This window comes from Cervus canadensis, chromosome 18, assembly GCF_019320065.1.
Source record: "Cervus canadensis isolate Bull #8, Minnesota chromosome 18, ASM1932006v1, whole genome shotgun sequence".
Classification (NCBI taxonomy): domain Eukaryota; kingdom Metazoa; phylum Chordata; class Mammalia; order Artiodactyla; family Cervidae; genus Cervus; species Cervus canadensis.
The window spans coordinates 26,636,425-26,651,852 of NC_057403.1; the positions used below are offsets into that span (position 1 = coordinate 26,636,425).

General features: G+C 42.1%; 2 pseudogenes across 1 annotated transcript in view; one reads left to right on the forward strand and one right to left on the reverse strand.

The window, feature by feature from the left end:
* The window catches only part of LOC122421444, a 73,482-nt pseudogene that overhangs the window by 32,172 nt on the left and 25,882 nt on the right, over positions 1–15,428 (forward strand). The gene's annotated exons all lie outside the window — the stretch shown is intronic.
* On the reverse strand, positions 7,746–8,879 carry LOC122421445 (annotated as a pseudogene).

A 15,428-nucleotide genomic window follows, 5' to 3' on the forward strand; every position in this document is an offset into this window, starting at 1 on the left:
ACCAGCTTGTCCCCCACCTTCCAGCCCCTGACAACCTTCATTCTGTTTTCAGTTTCTATTTTTTTTTTTTAATATTCTATATATAAGTGATATCATACAGTATTTCTATTTTTCTGATTTGACCTACTTCACTTATAGTAATTCCCTCAAGGTCCATTTGTGTTGTCTTAATTGGCAGAATTTAATATTTCTCAAGGCTTAATAATATTCACTTCTGTACATATAACACATCTTCTTTGTCCATTCATCCATTGTCAGACACTTGAGTTGTTTCCTTATCTTGCCTATTGTGATGAACGCTGCAATGATCAAGGGAGAGCAGATATCTTTTTGAAGCAGTGGTTTTATTTCTTTTGTACATATGCCGAAAAGTGAAATTGCTGCATCATATGCTAGACAATCATAGTTAATATTTAAATTATATTTTTGAGGGTCCTCAATCCTGTGTTCTATAGTGGTTGTCCAAGTTCACATTCCCACCAACAGTGTACAAGTGTTCACTTTCAGGCCAGGGATTTTAAAAAGCCAGTGGAGGACTTCTATGGTGGTCAAATGGTTAAGAATCCACCTGCCAAGATCGGGGACATGGGTTCTATCCCTGGTCCAGGAAGATCCCACAAGCCACAGGGCATCTAAGCCTGTGTGTTACAACTACTGAAGGCTGCATGCCCTAGAGACCCTACTCTGCAACCTGAAAAGCCACTGCAATGAAAAGCCCACGTACCACAAGTAGAGAGAGCCCATGTGCAACAGTGAAGATCCAGCACAGGCAAAAATAAATAAAATTAAAAAGCAAATGTCTTATTGTCTTCTTCTACCTGAGTTCAAAGGACTCTGAGCCCTCTGGAGATGGTGGAATCATCAAGCAGAAGGAGATGGGATTTGTGAACTATATGTGGGTCACTTGAAATGCCCACATTTTGAGGTTGCGATAATGTGAAATAAACTTGTATCTTGTGAGCTATTGATTTGAGGGGGTTTATTTGTTACAGCCTCTAGCATGACTCTAAACAGTATACTTTCTAGACCTTGGTGCCCACTAGCCCAGTGCATCTCAAACTAGTTTTGGTTGTGGCATTGGATCTGTTTTTTACGTCTCCAGTCTGTCATGTATTGATCCTTTTGGGTAATACTTTGTTCAAGAGGACAAAACTCTTTATCTTATACTTGGAGGCCATGACACTGTCAAATTGCTGTAAATTTCCATGCACCTACTGTAAATTTCTGCCTAGCTTGTTGTAATTAACATTAACAGTCAGTGGACCGGTGCTGGCACCGCTCTCGCTTATCACACCGTGTTATTTTTCTCCATAGCATTTACATTCCCTGTAGCTATCTTGTTTATTTAAAGCTCTGTCTGTAAGCTCCATCAGAAAGGGGTCTGATTTCTTTTGTTCTTTTGCATTCCTAGTTCCTGTTATCATGCCTGGTAAATAGTAGGCGCTCAGGAAGCATTGTTGAATGATGGCTAAATCACAAGCAATGGTGTTGGTGGAAAAAGGACGAGGCAACCATAACTGTTATGGAAGCTCTCTACAATCCTACCTGACTTGAATTCTAGCCAGTTCACTCACAGATGCTTGATTCCCTAGTTTTCTGATAGATGACAAGTACCCAGATTAGGTCCAGCCTCCTTTATCCCCTACTAGATTTCTCTGATTACAGATAGGTCCACTGTGGATGGTCAATATCTGGTGATATGTCTTCCCCCCTGGTTTATAAGTTCTGAGAGGGTGGGGATTTGATCTGAAGTTGACTGCTGTATCCCCAAAGTCAGGTAGTTCAGTCAAGACCCTTAGCTGACATAAATGGGTTTGTGGTGTGTGTTTGGGCAGAAGCAGAGACTGCCCTGGGGAAACAGTGCGCTACACTGTCTCCCATGACCCCCACCCCTCAGCAGGGTCCCAGGGTTGGTCTTGAGCTCTGGCCAGAGTTATCACTTCCTTCCTCCGTCAGCCACCCCAAAGTGCTTCAGGTCAAAACACCTGGCACACCAGATATTGGCGCATGTGGATACTGAGAGCCTAGGTTAATAACTGTTGTATATTATGGTGGTTTTCTTCATGAGTTGGAGATTAGGTCACCGTTGAAAAATGGCTGTTATTAATATAATCCAGCTGTTGAGAGCAGCGATGCATGCCATAATAATTCCTGCCAGTGCAAAACTGAAGACTTTGTGGGAGGTCTCGGCTGCCAAGGCTCGTTCATTCCTACGGTTGTGGCGCCTTGTCTGAGTTTGGGAGGAGAGACAGAGCAGGCATAGATGGGTTTAAAAGGGTTATTGCGGGGGGTGGGGGTGGGGATGAAGGTGCTGCAAGGACTCAGGGTGGGGTCTGAGCCAACAGGATGGAGAACATGGATGAAATTGATTTCAGGGTCAGGGCCAGGAGGGAGAGAGAGGGGAGGGTGAGGACTGACACGATGCACATGCCCACCTGGGAAGAATAGTACAAGGCTGCAGTGCCTAAAGGACAGCACAGGAGATAGGCCAAGATCGCCAGCAAGAGGTGGTCACTGGGGGCCTCGTCAGACACACTTTCAGATTCCTGGGGACAGGGAGTGAGTGATAGCTCAGCATGGCTTCTGGACCCTGCCATTCCCTGTAACTTCCTTCCTTGACTGTCCTTGATTCCTATAAAATCTTCACTGACACTCTTTAAAAGTCTCACTGACTCCAACTCACACCATTTTCCTTCAAACCTTATTACCCACTCTAACACATACCTTTACGCCATAACTCCCAGACCCTCTCTTCTCCTCACCCCCATGCCCTATAACCTCTCTCTGTTCTCTGTAACATTTTCTCCATCTGCTACAAGCTCCTCCCTGTCTTCTGTGACTACTTTGCTCCTCTCTACAGCATGTCTCACTTGACCCCTCCCACTGTTCCCCTAAAGTCCCTACTGATTCTGAGGACTCTCACTTGACCTCCCTGTACCTCAGCTGACCCATTGTTACAGTTTGTTTCCATTAACACCCTTATTGTCCCCCAAGCAGCCTTCTCTTTGTCCCTATAAACCACCCTACTATGAAGACCCTCACTCAACACTAACACACTTTTCATGTGTAAAACCTCCATTGTCCCCCTAAAAGCTCTCACCCTATGATACTTCTAATGTCTTTAATAGGTCTCTGCTTGTCCCTTTTATAATAATACCACTCATTTTGACCCTAAGCATCTGTCATGGTCCTGTTATGACCCTTATTGTTCATCTATAAATTCCTCCCTTTCCCCCAACCCCATATCCTCTCACTTGGCTTCTCTAAGATGCTATTTGAGCAAATATAAACTCCAAGTCCTCTCCTTGTCCACTCATAGCCTCTTCTCTGTCCACTTTTAAAGACCTGACCAGTTCCTCTTAACACCTTCTCTCTGCCTCTAAAATGAGCTTGGTGATCTTTTGAATTCTTCTCCCTCCACTAATTACAACCTTCCAGTTCCCCAAAATCCTTGAATAATTCTCTATACCCTCTCTGCCCTCTAATGAAGCCCTCCTTGCCCCTTCATTCCCCACTCCCTCTAGCTCTCTTTCTCCCTCCTGTCACCCCATAAATTCTCTCCCTGCCCCCCTCACCTCCATTAGGGCATATGGATCTGACACCACTAAGGTAACATAGGGCCTGTCCCTCACTCCAGTCTGCCAGGGATTACCATGGAGACCGGATAGGCCCCACCTCCTATCCTAGAATATTCTATCATTCTACTTCTATGACTGATTGGAGGTTGTGTGTTAGGGTTGAGGAATCCAATTCTCATCTGGCTGAATTCTCATCTGAAGGAGCTCAGGCTCCTCCCAGTCTCTCTGATGAGTGATCAGTCCCAGGAAAGGAGAGACACCGCTTGGTGCAAGAGTGATATGAGCCTAGGAGTCTTAGGTTGCTTCAAACACCTTGAGAGGGATCATGTAGCAGTGGCAGGTGGAGGGTGATCTTTGCAAGAATGAACAGCTTTTCACATGCTTATTTGCCACCTGTACATCCCCTTTGACGTAGTGTCAGTTCAGGTCTTTCTACCATTAAAAAATAGTTGTTTTTTTTTTTTTTAATTACAGTTAGGTTTGAGGGTCATATATATTTTGAATCCAGATATCAAATATGTGATTTGAAAGTATTTTCTTTGGGTCTGTAGCTTAATCTTTTAATTTTCTAACAGTGTCCATTGCAGAGCAAAGTTTTTAATTTTGAGGGAGTCTAAATTACTTTTTTTCTTTTATGGAGGTGTTTTTGGTATCATGTCTAAGAACTCTTTGCTTAACTCAGGAGGATTTTTTCCTATGTTTTCTTCTAAGTGTTAGATTTACAATGTACATTTAGCTCTATGGTCTGTATTGAGTATATCTGTATAAGATATGAGGTTTTCATTGAGATTAATTATATTTTGGTTATAGTGATCCAATTCAACACCATGAATACCCATTTTTTTCATAAATTACTTTTGGATTTCTTTTTAAAATAAATTGACCATATTTATTATGTGCCTCTTTCTGCATTCCTTATTCTGTTGACCTATGTATTTATCTGTTTGCCAATACCACACTGTCTTATTAATGTAGCTTTGTAATGATTCTTAAAATTGGGTAACATGAGTTCTATAACTTTATTCTTATTTTTCATAATTGTTTTGAATATACTTGTCTAGATCTAAAAATTTTGTTGGTCTTTTAATAGGAATAGTGTTAGAATTTCATATCTACTTGAGAGATGACCCTTTCAACTAACAATTGTGGGAACACTTTTAAGTCTTCTTTTATTTCTTTCATCAGCTGCTGTTTTTTAAATAGACAGTGCATACACATAATCTCTTAGATATACACTCTACTAGTTTTTTTTTTTTAACTATTTAAAATGGTATTTTAAAAAGGTATGTGTTCTTATTTTTCATTGCTAACATTTGCTAATATCTTAGATTTTTGCTTGTTGATATTGTACCCTGTGATCTTCTAAATGCATGTTACCAATTTTAGGAATATATATGTTTGTGTGTGTTTTTCCTTCCATTTTTATTGAGATATAATTGACATATAGCACTGCATAGGTTTAAGGTGTACAGCATGATGATAGGACTTACCTATGTCATGAAATGATCACCACAATAAATCTAGTGAACATCCATCATCTCATACAGATACAAAATAACAGAAAAAAAATTTTTTTGCCTTGTGATGATTTACTCTTAGGATTTAGGATTTACTGTTTTAACAATTTATGTATAGAACTTACAGCAGTATTGATTATATTATCACATTGTACATAATATTCTAGTAGTGATTTGTCTTATAACTGGAAGTTTGTACCTTTTGCCACTTTCATCCAATTCCTCCTCCCCCACTCCCATCCTTTGGTCACCACAAATCTGATCTCTTTTATGAGTTTGTTTGAAGCATAATTGACTTATGCCTGGTGCACAATATAGTGATTTGATACTTCTATACATTACAAAATAATCATTGTGATAAGTCTAGTTTCATCAGTCACCATACAAAGATATTTCATTACTACTGACTATATTCCCCACGATGTACATAAATGTGATTCACTTATTTTTTAACTGGAAGTTTGGATCCCTTAATCTCCCTCATCTGTTCCACTTATCCTCCTTTTGGCAACTATTTGTATCTATGACTCTGTTTCTGTTTTGTTATGATTATTCATTTGTATCATATCTTTAGTGAAATTATTACCACAATCAAATTAATTAACACATCTGCTAGCTCACACAGTTACCTCTTTATTTTTTTGGGTGGGGGTGTTGAATGCTTAAGACTTATTTTCTTAGCAAGTTTTAAGTTCACAGTACAGTATTGTTAATGGTAGTTACAATGTTATATATTAGACCCTCAAACCTTATTCACCTTGTAACTGAAATTTTCTACTTTTTAAAAAGTTTTTACCAGCTTGTACTTTCCCTCCCACTTTCCAGCCCCTGGCAACCATCATTCTACTTTTAGTTTCTATGGGAATATATTTAAAAAAATTACATATGTAAGTGGTATCGTACAGTATTAATCTTTCTCTGTTTGACCTGTTTCATTTATGGCAGTTCCCTCAAGGTCCATCTGTGTTGTCTTAATTGGCAGAATTTCATGTTTCTCACGGCTTAATGATATTCCTTTCTGTACATGTATCACATCTTCTTTATGTGGATGACATTCATCTTTTATCAGACACTTGAGTTGTTTCCTTATCTTGCCTGTTGTCAATAATGCTGCAGTGATCAAGGGCGAACAGATATGTCTTTGAAGCAGTGATTTTCTTTCTTTTGGACATATGCCCCAAAGTGAAATTGTTGCATCACTTGATAGACAATCATAATTAATCTATAAATTATACTTTTGAGGGTCCTCCATTCTTTTTTCCATAGTGGTTGTCCAAGTTTACCTTCTCACCAACAATGTACAAGTGCTCACTTGTAGGCCAGGGATTTTAAAAAATCAAGTTGGGGATCTCACTGTCTACTTCTACCTGAATTCAAAGGACTCGGTCCTCTGGGGATGGTGGAATTACCAAATAGAAGGAGATGGGATCCCTGAATTATTTGTGGGTCACTTGAAATGCCCAAATTTGAGGTTCTGGGAATGTGAAATATACTTCTATTTTGTGAACTAGTATATTTACTACAGCCACTAGCATGACCCAAAACAATATACTTTCTAGACCTCAGTGCCCGCTAGCCCCTTGCATCTCAAACTATTTGTGATTGTAGTATAGGATCTGTTTTTGCTATCTTCTCCGGTCTGTCATGGATTGATCCTTTGGGGCTGTACTTTTTTTTTTTTTTCAGGTTTAATGGGTTTAATAAGTTTACCCGTTCAGTTCCTATTTGCAGCACCCAATATTTCTTTGAAATACCAGACAGAACCGGCAGTGGCCAACAGTCAGATTCTCTGAGCATTCCATGTTGCAGTGGCACTTGTCCAAAATTGGTACCTCCCTATCGTCAAGTGAGCTTTAAATGTACCAGTGAAAAAAGCTTTTCTCCTTCAAGGGGAAGAAAGAAAATCACTCCTCAAAACCCAGCAAATGTGGCTGTGCAGTCTTTCTCCCTGTCCCATCTCTTCAGGCTTGTTTCTCCTTTTTTTTTTTGCAGTGGAGCAAGAGACCAAAATCTAACTTGAGTTAAAGAAAAAAGACAGTGATGGCTATAAAGAGAGTAACCCGGAGCAGCAGAGCCTCCTGTTCCTCCCACAGCCAATATATGTGCATCACAGAAAAACAAAAATAATAGATCCATAATATACAGCAGCCAGAATCACAAAAATCCATTCATCCAAGGGTGGTGGGAGGCAGGAAGGGTAAGTGGAAGGGGAAATGGCACAAGGAGAAAGAGTATTCAAATCAGTCCAGGCACGAGGCTGGCAAGTGTTAGAGAAGAGCTGCAGAAAAACCTGAGGTCCTTTCAGACTCACCAGGGTTTAAAGTCCATAGTGGTGTCAGGAAGATTCTGCCTTATGTGCACCAGAGACAAAAGTCTGGATTCCTCAGAGAGAAGGGAATGTGTCTAGGGCCTTTGGCATGGTGGGCCCCGCCTTCCCTGGGAGGGGATGGAGGTGAACCAGGAAAAGAGCTGCCATGGCGTCCGTCCTTCCGATCCCTCCCATCTCCTCCAGATGGAGGGTGATGGACTCAGGGGCCTGCAGCAGCCTTCAGTTCGGGCAGGAGATGGGTATGGTGAAGAAACTCTGCAGAAGTGGAAATTACTGCAGGTTCACCCATCTTGTGGAAGAGTCTGCTGCTTAAGAAAATTACTAAGGAGAAGAGGTGCAATTGGAAGGGGTATGCTTTGCCAGGGATCTTTGCTTCATTGGCGCTGATAAGGAATAAAGGGAAGAGGACAGAGAAGAGGCAGCCACTGACAATGTTGGAGGACTGCCATGCTGTGAGTAAAGCCAGGGGCAAACCAAATCCAAAGTAAGGCCAATTCCTTTCTGTGTTTGACAACCGCTGGTGCATTTCAATTCCTTTATTGAACCATCCACTGAAGCAGTATAGTGAGTAGAGCTTCCTTGATAGTTCAGTTGGTAAAGAATCTGCAGGAGACCCCGGTTCGATTTCTGGGTCAGGAAGATCTGCTGGAGAAGGGATATCCAGTATTCTTGGGTTTCCCTTGTGGCTCAACTGGTAAAGAATCCTCCTGCAAAGCGGGAGACCTAGGTTCAATCCCTGCATTGGGAAGATCCCCTGGAGAAGGGAAAGGCTACCCACTCCAGTATTCTGGCCTGGAGAATTCCATGGACTGTGAGTAGTGAGTAGAAAAGAGACATATGCAGAAGACTAACCAGACTAACCAGCTGGATGGGAAAGAGACTCACAGACATCCCCTGGAGGAAGAAGAGAGCCTGCAGCGAAAGGCTGAAGAGCATGTCAGCAATTATTTTGCTACCCTAGGGAATGTGGGAGGCTTCCTTCCTGATACCTCTGATGCCAGGTCAGCTATATCATGGCACCAAATTGAACTTATGACTTTGGTGAGTGCAAAGAGGGAGTGCACCGAGAAAGCTCTGAAAGTTGATCCAGGGAAAATCTCCATCCATGACCAAATATCCCCATGTAGTGATGGGATCACCAATAATCCGGGCCACTACTGACTGAAGCACAGGAATAAACACTTGATGAAACAAGAGGAGATTGAACCAGGAAACTCCACCATTCCAAGTGCAGCACTGAAAAATTCTCCTAACAACATGTGGTTCACTCTCCTGCTTCCCCTCAGTGCTCTGGGCTCTTCTCTGAGCCAGGACACTGCTTGACCTTCTTGGACACTGCTCCTCTCTCTTTTGTTGAATTTGAGCATCTAGCTTTGAGATGGTATAAATTCCCCAGGTGGAGGTTTTGATTCCCCTGGCAGGGTCCCGCAGAAAGGTTTTGACACTGTAAGCCATTTCTTCACTGCCTAAACTATCAACTATACAAAGGAGAGAGCGGTATCCCTAGACCTTTCATTGTGAGGGACACAGCTGCTTTGCCACCGGGGCTCCGGCTCCAGCCGGGCCTCTCGCCCTATGCAGACCCGCTCAGCTCCTCCCAGCCCAACATGCCAGGCCACCCACTCCTGCCCCGGTGCTCCCAGACCAAGGCCGCTGCACCCATACTCTGGCCTACACTTGGTTCAACCAGACAAGACTCTTTATTTTTATTTTTTAATTTTTAATTGAAATAAGACTCTTGATCTTATACTTGGATGCCATGACAATGTCAAATTGCTGTAAGTTTGAACGTATGGCTTCCCTGGTGGTTTAGAAAGTAGATAATCTGCCTGCAATGCAGGAGACACTGGTTCAATTCCTGGGTTGGGAAGATTCTCTGGAGAAGGGACTGGCAACCCACTCTAGTACTCTTGAGTGGAGAATCCCATGGACAGAGGAGCCTGGTGGGCTACAGTCCATGGGTGTCACAAAGAGTCAGACAGGCCTGAACAACTAACATTTTCACTTTCAACGTGCCTACTGGCGATTACTGGTGATGGCCAGTGACACCTGGCATGCTGCAGTCCATGGGGTCACGAGGAGTCGGACATGACTGAGTGACTGAATTGAACTAAACTGGCAATTTCTGCACCTGTCTTGTGTACTTAACACTAACAGTCGGTGGACCAGTACTGGCATTGCTTTAGCTTATTACCCTGTGATATTTTTCTCCATAGTATTTACAGTCCCTGTAATTACCTTGTTTATTTAGAGGGCTATTTGTTTATGGTTTTCTTCTCACTAGAGCATAAGCTCCATTAGAAAGAGGTCTGATTTATTTTGCTCTGTTGCTTTCCCGGTTAGTGGCCGAGACATAGTAGGTGCTCATAAAGTATTGTTGAATGATGCCTAAATCACAAACAATGGTGTTGGTGGGGAGAGGAGGCAACCATAGCTGTTATGGAAACTCTCTACATTCCTACCTGGCCTGAATTCTAGTCAGTTCACTCACAGCTGCTTGACTCTCTCATTTTCTGGTAGACCACAAGTACCCCAGATTAGGCGCAGATTAGGTTCAGCCTCCAATACCCACCACTGGATTTCCCCAATTACAGATAGTTCTAATGTGGATGGTCACTATCTGGTGATATGTCTTCCCTCCTTGGTTTATAAGTTCTGAGAGGGTGGGGATTTGATCTGAAGTTGACTGCAGTATTCCCAAAGTCAGGCAGCTCAGTCAAGGCCCTTGGTTGACATAAACAGGTTTGTGGCATGTATTTGGGTAGGAGGGGAGGTTGCCTGGAGAAACAGAGCCCTACATGTCTCCCATGAGCCCCACCCCCTTGGCAGGGTCCCAGGGTTGGTTTGAGCTCGGTCCAACAGGCTGCCTGAGTTACCACTTCCTTCTCCCATCAACCACCTCAAGGTGATTCAAGTTAGAACACCTGGCACGCCAGACACTGGCCCAAATGGATACTTAGAGCCTTGATAAGTAATACTGTTGTATATTTTTGTGGTTTTCTTCATGAGCCGGCGATGAGGTTACCGTTTAAAAGTGGCTATTGCAAATATAATCCAGACAACGATAGCAGTGATGCATGCCATAACAATTCCCGCCACTGAATAACTGTAGGCTTTGTGGGAGAACTTGACTGCCAAGGCTCGGTCATTCCTACGGTTGTAGCTCCTTGTCTGAGTTTGATAGGAGAGACAGAACAGGAAGAGATGGGCTTAAAAGGGTTATTGGAGGGGTGAAGGCACTGCAAGGGTGGGGTCTGAGCCAACAGGATGGAGAATATGGATGAAATTTATCCAGGGTCAGGGCTTCCCTGGTGGCTCAGATGGTAATGAATCTGCCTGCAATGCAGGAGACCCAGGTTTGATCCCTGGATTAGGAAGATCCCCTGGAGAAGGGAATGGCTACCCACCCCTGTATTCTTGTCTGGAGAATTCCGTGGACAGAGGAGCCCGGTGGGCTACAGACCATGGGGTTGGGAAGAGCTGGACACGACTGAGCAACTAGCACACACACAGGGCCAGGAGGGAGAGAGAGGGGAGGGTGAGGACTGACACGATGCACATTCCCACCTTGGAAGAATAGTACAAGGCTGCAGTGCCTAAAGGACAGCACAGGAGATAGGTCACGATCGCCAGCAGGAGGTAGTCCTTGGGGGGCTTCTCAGCCATAATTTCAAGTGCCTGGGGAGAGGGAGTGGGTTATGGCTCAGTATGGCTTCTGGACCCCACCATTCCCTGTAACTTCCTTCCTTGATTGTCCTTGATTCCTGTAAAATCTTCACTGACACTCTTTAAAAGACTCACTGACTCCCTCTAACTCACACTGTATTCCCTCCAACCTTACTATCCATTTTAATAAATCCATTTACCCTGTAACTCCCAGACCCTCTCTTCTCCGCACCCCCATGCCCTATAACCCCTCTGTTCTCTGTAACATTTTCTCTATCTCCTGTAAGCTACTCCCTGTCTTCTACAACTGCCTTGCTGCTCTCTACAGCATGTCTCACTTGACCCCTTCCACTGTCCCCCTAAAGTCCTTTCTGACTCTGAGGACTCTCACTTGACCTCCTTGTACCTCAACTGACCCACTGTAATACTTTGTTTCCATAAACACCCTCATTGTCCCCCAAGCAACCTTCTCTTTGTCCCTATAAACCAGCCGTCTAAGAAGACCCTCACTCAGCACTAATACATTCACTTTTCATGTGTGAAACCTCCATTGTCCCCTTAAAGACTTTCACCCTATAATACTTTAATGTCTTTAATAGCTCTCTGCTTGTCCCTTTTATAATAATATCACTCTTTTGCCCCTAAGCATCTATCATGGTCCGGTTATGACCCATTATTGTTCACCTGTAAACTCCTCCCCTCATCTATCCCCCACGCCCGTATCCTCTCACTTGGCTCCTTCAAGACCTTCTTTAAGCAACTGTAAACTCGAAGTCTCTTCTTATCCACTCATAGCTTCTTCTCTGTCCCTTATAAAGACCTGCCTTGCGTCCTCCTAACGTCTTCTTTCTACCTCTGAAACCAGCTTTGAACTCCTTCTTCCTCTTAATTACACAACCCCCCTGTTCTGCTAAACTGGTAACTGTCTCTAAATACTTCTCTTCTTAATAAACCCTCTCTGCCCGCTCATGAAACTCTCCTTCCGCCTGATTCTCCCCTATCCCTCCTAACTTTCTTCCTGGCACTTGTCACTCCATAAATTCTCTCCCTACCTCTTCTAATCCCCCCCAACTCCCTCCTTTAGGGCACCTGGATTTGGTACTACCAAGACTACATAGAGCCTCTTTCCCACTCCGCCCTGCCAGGGATTACCATGGAGACCAGACAGGCCCCGCCTCTGTAGTTCCACTTCTATTGGCTGATTGGAGGTTGTGTGTGCTGGGGAACCCAGTACTCAAGTGGCTGCTGATTGGTCTGTAGGGGTTCAGGCTCCTCCTACTCTTTCAGGTGATTGATCAATTCCCGAGGTGCCTTGAGGGCAAAAGCGCCGCTTGAGGGAAGAGTGATGTAAGCCTAGGAGTCTTGGGTTGTTTCAGGTACCTTGAGAGGGGTCATTTAACGATTTGAGTCAGGTTCTGCAGCAGTGGCGGCTGCTGTTTGTGAGAATTAACATCTTTTCATGTGTTTACTTAACACCTATATATCCCCCTTGATGAAGGGTCAGTTCATCTCTTTTGCCCATTTTAAAATAATTGCTTTGTTTTTATTACAGTTAAGTTTGAGAGTCATTTATATATTTTGGATACAAGTCCTTTGTCAGATGTATGATTTGCAAATATTTTCTCTGGTTCTGTAGTTCATCTTTTCATTTTCTGATAGTGTGCACTGCAGATCAAATTTTTTAATGTGGATGGAATCTAAATTATTTTTTTTATGAAGGTGCTTTTGGCATAATGTCTAAGACTCTTGCTTAACCAGGGTCAGGAAGATTTTCTCCTATGTTTTAATCTTAAAGTTTAATAGATTTATAATACAATTTACATTTAAATCTATGCTCTATATTGAGTTTCAAATGTGAAGTTTTAGTTGACATTGTTTTGCATATGGTGGTCCAATTAACCTAACACTGTTCTATTTCTTTGAAACTGTTTCTGTTTCTTTGGTAAATTACCTTTGCACTCCATTCTAAATAAAATGGCTGTATTTATTGTGGATCTCTATCTGCAGTCCTTATTATGTTCTGTTGACTTATGTGTTTATTCATTTGCCAGTACTGTACTCTTATTCATGTAGCTTTATAATGATTCTTAAAGTTGGGTCATGTGAGTACTCCAACTTTATTCTTAATTTTCAGAATTGCTTTGACTATGCTTGTCTAGATCTACAAATCTTTTTTGTCTTTAGGAATTGCATAATCTCAAAAATAATATATGTGTATATGTATAACTGAATCACCTTGCTGTGTACCTGAAACATTGTAAATCAACCATCTTCAATAAAAAATATATATTAAGGAATTCCATAAGAATTTCAGAATGAGTTGAGAGAGGTGTCAAACCTTCCAGTTATCAACTGTGGGCAAACTCTCTATTTGTTTAGTTCTTCTATTTTTTTTATCAGCCATCTAGTTACACACACAACTTATACACATGATACATTAGGTTTACACCCAATGTGTGTGTGCTCAGTTGTGTCCGACTCTTTGAGACCCCACGAACTGTAGCCTGCCAGGCTCCTCTGTCCATGGGATTTTCCAGGCAAGAGTACTGGAGTGAGTTGCCGTTTCCTACTTCAGGGGATCTTCTCAACCCAGGGATCAAACCCGCATCTCTTGTGTCTCCTGCATTGGAAGTCAAGTTCTTTACTACTAGCGCCACCTGGGAAGTCTCAGATTTACACCCAACTACTTGCCTATTTGGGAGCTACTGGAAATGGTATTTTAAAGACACTTTTTAATTTTGGTTTCTGATTGTTTACTGCAAGCATATGGAAATACAGTAGATTTTTGAATATTGGTATTGCTACCTGCATCTTGCTAAACTCAACTTTAGGAGTTTTTATTTCATTTTAATTTTTTTTTTCAGATTCTTTGGGCTTCTCTACATAGAGAATCATGTCATCTGCAAATAAGGTAGCTTTAATATCTTTTTGTATGCCCTTTTAAAGTTTATTTATCTGACTGCACTGGGTCTTTTTTGCTGCATGAGAGCTTTCTCTAGTTGTGGCAAGCGAGGGCTACTCTCTAGTTGTAGTGCACAGGCTTCTCACTGAGGTGGCTTCTCTTGTTGCAGAGCAAGGGCTCTTGATGAACAGGCTTCAGTAGTGGTGGCATGTGGGCTCAGTAGTTGTGGCATGTGAGCTTAGTTGCTCTGCAGCATGTGGAATCTTCCTGCACCAAGGATTGAACCTGTGTCTCCTGCATTGGCAGGCAAATTCTTTACTACTGGACCACCAGTGAAGTCCTCTATGCCCTTTCCTCGCCACCCCCTCACCTTTTTCTGACTTATTGTGCTAATTAGGACTTCCAGTCTGGTGCGGCATAGAGAACATCCTTGCCTTGTTGCATATATGAGGGATGAACGCTTTCGCACTTTCACCACCACATATGATGTTAGCTATAGGTTTTCTGTAGACATTATCAGGATGAGGAAGTTTCCTGTCCTGGTTTGCTGAGTTTCTAATCTTAATGGATATGGACTCTTCTCAAGCGCCTTTTTTGTATCGATTGATCGTGTGCTTTTCCTTTTTTTAGACAGTTCATATAGTGGATTACATTGATTTTCTAATATTGAACAAACTTTGTATTCTTGGGAGAAATCCCAGTGGATGATGCTGTATTCAATTTATATACTTTTGTTTTTGGTTTTCTATTATTTCTTTGATAATTTTCATATCTATATTCATAACAGATATTGATCTGTAATCTTTGGTACATTTTTTTTTCTGATTTTAGTATCATGATAATGCTGGCTTAATGAAATGATTTTGGAAATATTTCCTCTAATTTTTTCTTTTACTGGAAGGGCTATTTTCTGTTTGGTGGTGATGGATATTTTCATTTCCTTGATTGTGGTGATGGTTTCATGGATGTATACATATGTCAAAACTTACCAATCTGTATACTTTAAATATCTATAGTTTTGTGAATTATATCTCAATAAATCCCCCCCAAATTAGTAAAGAGTAGTAATTTCTGAAAGAAAGGAGATATTAAAGGCAAGACTAAATTTCTTTCTTTAGAGCGTAAGAAGCTAAATGCTTGGATATTGCACATCCAGGTGAAGACTACAGCTCTGTTTCCCTGACCCCAGATTGTAAATGATTCATCCTGTATTTAAAAAACACAGACACTGATTGAATATTCCAGATACATTAATAAAATTATTTATCTATTTATTTTGGTCACACTGCTCAGCATGTGGGATCTTCATTCCTTGACCGGGAATTGAACCTGTGCCTGCTGCGGTGGAAGCTTGGAGTCCTAACCACTGGACCACCAGGGAAGTCCCTCCAGATATGTTTCAAGAACAGTGCAGCCAGCTTTAAACCTGAGTAACT